Source organism: Pollicipes pollicipes, unplaced genomic scaffold (genome assembly GCF_011947565.3).
Source record: "Pollicipes pollicipes isolate AB1234 unplaced genomic scaffold, Ppol_2.1 Scaffold_4219;HRSCAF=4965_pilon_pilon_pilon, whole genome shotgun sequence".
NCBI lineage: Eukaryota > Metazoa > Arthropoda > Thecostraca > Pollicipedomorpha > Pollicipedidae > Pollicipes > Pollicipes pollicipes.
The window spans coordinates 9,948,651-9,957,457 of NW_023596448.1; the positions used below are offsets into that span (position 1 = coordinate 9,948,651).

Below are 8,807 nucleotides of genomic sequence, written 5' to 3' on the forward strand. Positions count from 1 at the left end.
TTTCCTACTGTGGATGTTTTTCTTCTTTATTCTTTATTGGGGGGGGGGGGGGGGGCGGGGGAAGGGACAGGACGGCAATGTGGTTAGTTTGCCACGCGTCACCCTCCCTCGATTCCACAGGCACTTGCTTCGTTTTGGCTGTTTTTCTATGCGCTGTTGAACAATGCTTTATTACGGCGTAGGGAATTACGGATTGCTCAAAGTATCACCCATCATCCCAGCATTTATTTATCCTCACATCATAATCTGTGTTTAACACGCCCAATTTGCCGGAGATCAGATAATTTTGGCCACACAAATGCACCTTCACAATTACCGCAGACTTCCCTTGCACACTTAGGTATCCATGGCAAAGCCAGAGTAGTTATGCCATCCAGATTTTTACGACGCTTCCAAGGGTGCGGCCTACTTCTACGCGTCTTAAGCAGTTAACATTCTTTAAGCTACGTAGCTTTCTCAGTTATGTGGTTTAAGTCAGCCATTCAGCCAATTGCAAACTTTTCTGAGAGTTATCCATCTATCACATCACCCGCATCGGCTCATCAGGATATGTTTCTCTGCAGGAGCGTAAGCAGAATTTCGCAATCGCTGAGGAACTTGACTAGAAAATGTACACTTGAGCAAATCAAAAGCAAGAAACAGGTGTATGCTCGTGAACAATTGACTGCTCCCATGTCACAAGTCGTTGCTCTGAAACACGGAATCATGTTGATGATGTTAATGGAAGCGTGTCCATGTTTGTTTCCATTCTGAGACAGGAGGCTCTGTCCCTGCATATCCCTCTATCATGGGTCAAAATGCATCGGCCGGGAATCGAACCCGGGCCGCCCGCGTGGCAGGCGAGCATTCTACCACTGAACCACCGATGCTTCTGCAACGCGCTGTTGTTGGATTTTTCAAAAATTGCTTCGGAAGATTTGATATGAATATTTCGACTATATATTATTTAACCAATTTACCCCTCCACGGATGTAATCTATTTCCATTTATGTACATCGAGTCACTACTTTACGTTAAAATATCACTACCTTCGATCTCCAGCCGTGAAGAGCATGTTGCACGTGCCATTCAGTCGTTGTCGAACGTCTCTCGGTTCACTCACAACCGCTGTTCGTAACGTGCCGTGAAATATATCTTGTACTAGAACCAGTGGGCTGGACATCTCAGCTGAAACAGACCCACGAAAGGACAGGCCCATTCGTGTGTCAGGGTGGGACCCAGACCCGTCGTGGTTGACGTTCTCGGACATAAGTGCTGGATAGGGTGGGGATATTTTGAACTATGAAAGCAAAGGCACGTCCAAATGTGGTCAGCCACGTAAGAGGGTTTCAGCATCCCGAAAAAAGACTGTCTCACTCTTGAAGCACAGTTTGAGAACATACTCTGGTGAAACCTCAGGACCGGTTATGTTAATAATGACACTGGGTAGTGCGTCGGGTTGCCATTTTTAGATTTTGAATATCCGCACCCGCCTCGCATTCGAAAATCCGTACCCGCCTTGAAAAGAACGTTTATCCAACCAGCGCAAATTGACCGCGTTATCATTATGCTGGATTCCAGGTGAACAACGCAACACCATGATATTATTGCCAAATCAGATGAAACGTACAAGTATAATAATGGAATATTCCCAGTCGTTTTCTGGGTGCATAAGTCCATCCTCGCTTTTCGCCCAGCGGACTACGAGCGTGCTAAAGAGCGGGCTACGGGCGTGCGGGCTTCGGGCCATCCTCTCCATGCATGTTTTGCGGTACAAATTTGTGTTGCCAACTTATGCACTCATTACACCACAGCCGAAAAAGAATACGACGCTTAAAAGGGTTACCAAAAAAGCGCGCTAGAGCCAAAATCTCGATCGCGCCAAAACGAATAACCAGACTGTGTATTTGAGCTTGCATCTGCTGGAATCACGTGTTAGCCTGCATCAGGAGCTTGCTGTGTCCCACAGCTCTTCTGGTTCACGAAAAGTGTTTGTGTTCTGAGCCTTCTCACACCGATGCATTGCATTCAGCTAACAACGCGCACGATTGAGTCCCGGTCGCTTATCATGCTGAATGAAAATGGCAGGAGAAGCTTAACATCCAGAGGTTGGCGCGAAAAAGAAGGAAATACAGTTGGCAGCACGTGACACCACTGACCTACACGTGAGACACGCATACAGACGCGACTAGTAACAACGGGACACGACGCAACATGCCGCCTCCCCGATTCCTCATGTCTCCACGTCTTATAGTGCAGTCCCCTTCATGTCCTGCTGCCAATCGCTCACTTGACCGCAATACACACCAGACCGATCTTGGTTCATTCCCAATACAGTTTTGTGAGCCGCCACCTAGTAGTCTGCCTTTAGCCTTGAGCATCAGCAATATACTATTCCTCAAAAAAGTTTGCGGCCTGCGCACCTTTTGTCCGCTGCTCCCATCGAAGTAGGCACCGTACGATCAGTAGCCTGTCCAAAGGTAACCGGTTGCATTTTTTGCACTGACTTGGTGATTTGTTTCTGCGAACTTTTGCTGAATATGGCCTGAATCGGGTTTCCGACCAGAGGGTCGTGAGAGAGGTCAGCTTCCTTCTTTCGTCGCCTCTCAGCTGGTCAAACGCGGCTGTGGATACAGCCTTACGTGGAATGGTAAGATTCATATTTAAATCCAGAACAGAACCTTAGCAAACTTCCGCAATGTCTCCCGCCGGATCGGAACAGCGGCGGCGGGATCCGTACAGCAGGCGGTAGGGTCCGTGCAACAGGAGGTTTGTCCGCACAACACGGGCGGGGTCCGTGCAACGTACGGTGGGGGAATACAACACGAAAAAGCAGTCTGGTATTATTCGGTCACTTCGGTGGCAGGAGTGCATATGTTGGTTCGTGCTATTGCCCACCAGTTCGTCCACCATCGAGGCACCCTGGGCTTTACAAGCTGGACGGAGACAGAGGGGGATGGGGGTCGGAGCCTTGTCGGGCCAGGTCTGCCAATTCCATGGCGACAGCACCATGGGGATGCCCCAGGGGATTTATGTGCTGAAGAGCATTACAATGCGGGTTTTCAATAAGCCTTTCCGAGTCTCTCTAAGCCGTTCTTTCCAATAAAGTGAGTTCAAGAAGTTAGTTAGTGCGTCGTAGAGTCACACTCATGGTTAAAACAGCTGTGCCTGATCCCTTAGTGCAACACCAGTCCGTATCACTGCAACATGCTTCGTATTCAATAATGGCGACTTTTACCAGTTTTTGTCATTATTACCACCCTTTCAAATACCGTTTCGGACTTTCGTAAGGATACGGGTTTCTGGAAACCGATACCACATATAAACAAACGGTTACCTCGATGAAATGACATATTCGAGGGCGTAACCAAACAAAAGGCGACAGCGGTTGCATTCAAATTTAATAGAGGCATCAGAAGTACTCCGATCCGGATTACGCGGGAAGATGTATACAATCTGATCTCGCATGATGTCAAAAGGATTACTTTTCCGAATCACTTTTCAGGATATCTATGAAGTCGAAACTGAATTTTTTCGACAAACGCTAAAGCAGGTGTTTCAAATTTGTATGAGATTTAAATGGAATGACCATCTTGAAGGTCAGTGGGTGCATTTCACAACCCTACCCTTCTTAAGACCTAGAACTCTCTAGTATCTAAGCTGCACGCCCGAGAATATACACAGACTGTTAGGTGGATTTCTATTGGTTCTCAGCCAATGTTGCGAAAGCTATGCAAAATCTAACACGGTTTGGTTATTTGGAATACAGTCCCTCTGGCCAACAATGATCAGTCCAGTGCTGCGGGAGGGAGGAGACTCGATAAGGTGGGACAGGACATGTGCCAGGCGCATCGATCGCTGAGCATTAGCCCGCGCAGGGACCTTGCTGTGGGGAATGCGCTGAGCGCCCGGTGGGGGCTGCCTCTCCATGGACCTCTCAGCCCGCTCGTGGCGGACGCATGCGGCCTGCCACAGACAGGCGGGGCGTCGCCAGGACGCAGGGTGAAACAGGAAAGAGGATGGAAGTGTCGGATATTCTAATACGGTTTGGTTATTCGGATTAGAGCCAAATCGGCCAGAAATCTATCACTTCAGGGCTATGGGTTGAAGGGGAACGAATAACGGTGTGGCAAGACTTCATGCGCCTGGGGGGCCAACCGCCGAGTCTTACCCCGCACAGGGACCCCTCTGTGGGGTGTGCACCGGCCGCGCGGTTGGGGTCCCCCTCTCTCTCGTGCTCTTCAAATTTGGGTGCGAGGCAGGTGCGGGTATTGCAAATCTAGAAACGGCGGTTTCAGACACTACCCAATACTTCTATCAGACTTAATTTGTGATGATTTTTCGCCAGGGTGTGTTTTTAGAATATGCTCCAAGAGTGGGACAGTCCTTTTCTGGAAGCTAAAAGCCTGTACAGCGATTGACCACGTTTGGGGCGTGCCTTTTCTTTTCCAACTCAAAATACCTTGACTCTATCCAAGACGTATCTTAAATAGTTTTTTTTTCTTGAACTTCAGGACTTTTTCCAGCACTTATCAGAAGCAGGTACAATATGCTTGCAACGTGGTACAAAGTGCCACTGTGCCACTACATACCACTATGGGTTTAGCCTTATGTGTTATCCTCTTAAAGCAACCAAGGCGGCGGACTTCAGTAGAGAAGAGTGGGCTCGTCCCTTTGGACTATTGTAACACAATGTTGACACATTGCACATGTTTATAGAATGCAATCTTCATAGAATAGGCATGGTTTCCTGACACGACAAGTTTGGACAATAATAGCAGGTGCCTAACGTACCAGAACATTAAATCACAAAGGGCAAAGTGACGTCCACTGACACAAGCACGTTTGTTCCTGGAAATACATAATACAATTACCACAAAATCACGACAAGACCATTCGTTTCATTTCCATGCTGGTGTGCGCACAGAAAACTGGCATCTTTTTTCCCGCACCGGGAATCGAACCCGGGCCTCACGGGTGAGAGCCGTGTATCCTAGCCACTTGACCATGTGGGAGGCGAGCTAACCCTGATGGCCTATGAAGACCTCCCTGCACGTCTTTCTACTCCCATAAGGACATCACTTGATGGTAGTCTTGATAACGCGCAAGACGCAAAACAATGACGAATATTTCTTCTAAATTGCGGTTTCAAAAAGAACGACGCTTTGGAAACAACTACAAACCAGTACGACCTGTACAATAGCGTGTGTCATCGGTAACAAAACCAAACGGGACAAATAACTTCCCTGGCGCAGTAGTCCAAAAGTACACGGCATTGCCAAAGCTTTTCCCAAAAACTTAAAGTCGTGACGCGCGAGCCGATAGAAATATTGCCTTAAAGCGACGCCCGGCATTGCAGTCACCTGACGCTGAGTACCGCTCGCTGTCGCAGGTAACACCAGGCCGTGGGCGGTAAGCGCTACAAAATACTTTTGCGTATGGAAACGATTCCACCGAGCGCTCCTTAAGCCGTCGTACGAGAATGCCCCGGTCTAAGGTCTAATGTGCGGATCAAGCAATGTCCGATTGATTGCCCTATGGCGGAAAATTTATGTACTGTTGAGTATGAACTCGTATGAGTACGTTGGTTAGTATTGCTTTAAGCGTTCACTGCTCTAAGACAGCTCACGTGGTGCAAACAAAACCATACATAGCATATCACTCAGAATATACTGTCTGGTGTACAACCTAATACGTATAGCAAGGTATGCGGTCTGTACCATGAACGTGGGGAGAGGGGGAAAGGTAGTGTGACACTACACACATCTTGCTCCTTGCCGAGCCTGCGTATTCGATGCGCCGGCCCAAACAGCAGCTGTTCACAGACTGGTGACCCAAAGCGCAGGTTGGCGAAGATCGCACGGTAGCAGAAATACCCTCGCAACTGGGCTCCACATTTTGCCCAAGCTCCACCTCCAGCCCCAGACGTCCTCGGCGGTGCGGCGCTGGTCGCACTCCTTGTGTGAGCCAGATATGGCCAGATTGCCAGTGGAGACTGCACTTAGTTTCGCAGCTCGCAGTCGCTGGGTCTCGCAGTGGGGGCTGTGTGACTTGTCCGTGCCAGGGGATCATGTTGATGTACCTCACGGTTCACAAGTTTATCGCTGGGATGGTGAAGACCCTAGGCTGAAGAAGACTCTTGATTCGCTGCTCACCAGCTGCGCGACGATCGGAACCACCTGTTCGCGGACCATGCGGTTCTCATCCCACACCACGTCCAGCAGCAGCTTTTCCGGACGGACCTAGTACCCGTTACGCTTGAGGACTGGCTGCACCATGGCCTATGTGCGCTGCGGCAGCCTGCGAGGTAGCGCGATGCTCCGGAACGGGCTGCGTAAGCCAAAGTCGCAGCTGGCGTTCTGCCGGAAGGCGGACTATACCGGCACATAGTGGCCGACCACTGCACTGGACGAGGCCCTTGAGAGCGCTGCTGGAGGTTTCGATAGAGATGTTAACTAGGAGCAGGCGAGTGGCCAGTGTCAACCATTCGAAAGCAAAACCGAATATATTAGAACAATTTGTTACGAATCGGTCATTAAATCGTACAAAAATCATTGCCCCCCCTGAAGTGCATGTAATTATGCCGATATCCAGAGTCCTTAAATGCAACAGAATGGATATCAACAAATACACAAGTAAACATGAGCCAACAAGCAAATAATTCGAAATACTTTGACACAATGTATTGCAACAAGTGAATGCTGAACATTAAGCACATGAAGTATCAATTGATACTTGATAAAGTTTAAACACTTATTGTTATACATTCGAAGAACATGCGTTTTCATATCCACCTGACATGGTTCGATGGTCCGATTCGCCTCTGGGCTGCCACGCTTCGGACAGAGCCGTTTTGAGCGCCGGAGGCCAGAAAGTAGAGCAGCACTAGTTGGTGCTCAGCTGCTGAATGAGGTCGACCGGCAGGTTTGGCACGTGCCCGGGATAGGCTTGAATGCAATAACGTCACTCTCCCAGAACTCTCCGGTGCAGGTTTGCCGATGGGCAAAAAAACTCGATCCCGATTTCGTGCCGTCCAAGCATAGAAGCAGATGGAGGAGGTTCAGCTGGTTGCCGCGCAGCTGGCAGATGAACCAGTGTACGGGTGGCTCGGTGGCCAGCTCAAACAGCCGGAACACAGCGCCTTTCATCTCGGCGTTGACGGCCGTGCCATGACAGCCGCGCACATTGATGTGACCGTCGCACTGCGGGCTCACGGAATGTAGATCGCTGAGCAAGTGCAGGGCGCGGCCGATCTCGGACGTAAAATGAGTCACAAAGCGGCTGCCTGGCCCAGCAATGACAATCACATATTTTTCGACGGGATTCGCTTGGCTACGTGTGATTCATGTAGCTCCTGCCTTCGCGGCCGTCGGAGAAGAGAATGGTCAAACCTGACTAGTGGATTACTTCAGCATTTTGACGAGCCGTCCCCTTTCTTGCTATGTCTCTTGCGCAGCAGATCTTCTTAGGATCTATGATATTTGATTTCAAATAGCCAGTCCGTCTCTGCTGTCTTGTTGGAAGGCATTGGTCATAGCAGCAGCGGCGCAGTTAGAGCCACCGTAGCTGTCAAACGCCAAAGCGGTGTTAGTCAGATCGTTAACGTTACAATCTACAGTGACAGCGGTTTCAACAGGAACGAACAATCGGGGTCGTCGTCACCTTCTGCCATGTACGGAACCGTGTAGGAATCCGTGCTCTCGGCTGAGTCGCCAGCGCTGAGACCACTTAGTTCCGGAGCAGGCTTGAATTCAGCACCAGCAGCCAGCGCTGGCTAAGCAGGCGGCGCGGGCTCAGCAACCGGCGGGGAAGGCTACACAGGCTCAGCAGCAGACACCGCCTCACTGGCGGTCGAACCATGACGCCCCTGCAGTTGTTTGGCCATCCTCCGCACCTCGCGAGCCTCCCTAGTCACAGTCGTATTCCGGTCATATGACCCCAGGGTAATCTTCCTGTGCTTGCACTGATCGTTCAAGGCAACATCCTCTTGATTCACTGTGCAGACAATTGGGGATGGCAAGCTTCGCTTAGGCTTGCACTTGCATTTCGCGACATCGAGAAGCTTGTTGAATTTCGCAGTGACGGCGTTGCTGTGTTACTGTCTTTCTTCCTTTGCTTTCTTGCTGATGGCTCTGTTGAGATGATATCAATCCCTCTCGATCAATTTTGTCACGTATTTTAGATCATGAACAGGGATCGCTACATTGGTCCACAGTTCCCTGATTTCTGCCGGCGCGGTCTTGAGGATAGTATTAGTGAGATTCCTCTTCGATTCGCTCAGCAGGCTGATGTAGCTCAGTGCCTTCCTGTAGTCGGCGGTTGGTGGTGGGACGGTGGAGCCGGGTGGCCTACCACAAAATATGTTTTGTGCGCGACCGTGTAGCCTTGGGCATGCTTATGCAAGTAACTGATCAAATATTTTTTTTTAGTACCGGAAAAACCAAACTAATAAGCCCATAGCACCCACAAAACAGGAATATAAACTGCAAATCAGTATCACTCTGATGCATTAGCGTTCGAAAACTTAAGACCTAGCCTGGTCTGCTGGAGCATTCTCATGACTGCACAGCTTTGGGTTTTACAAAAATTTAATGGTCTTTAATAAAAGTCAGTTAAAAAGCTGTTTGGCAATGTTTTACGAGCGCTCTTCACAATATACATGTCACACCTAATCCACCAGGTACCAGTAGTGTGGAAGGTGGAAAGTTTGAGGCTTGATGGAGGATGATACCAGTGCTTAAAATAAGTGCCGCTAGTATCGAACACGACGTTCATGGCGCACCAGGGAAAAACTGCTCTTGCGTCACGAATATCATTAGCGGTGTGGT

At 49.4% G+C, this 8,807-nt stretch overlaps 1 non-coding gene across 1 annotated transcript; it reads right to left on the minus strand.

The window, feature by feature from the left end:
- Nucleotides 1-4,922: 4,922 nt before the first annotated feature.
- TRNAE-CUC (transfer RNA glutamic acid (anticodon CUC)) lies at nt 4,923-4,994 on the minus strand. Its single transcript has one exon. It is a non-coding gene; the product is annotated as a tRNA-Glu (tRNA).
- Nucleotides 4,995-8,807: the final 3,813 nt, after the last annotated feature.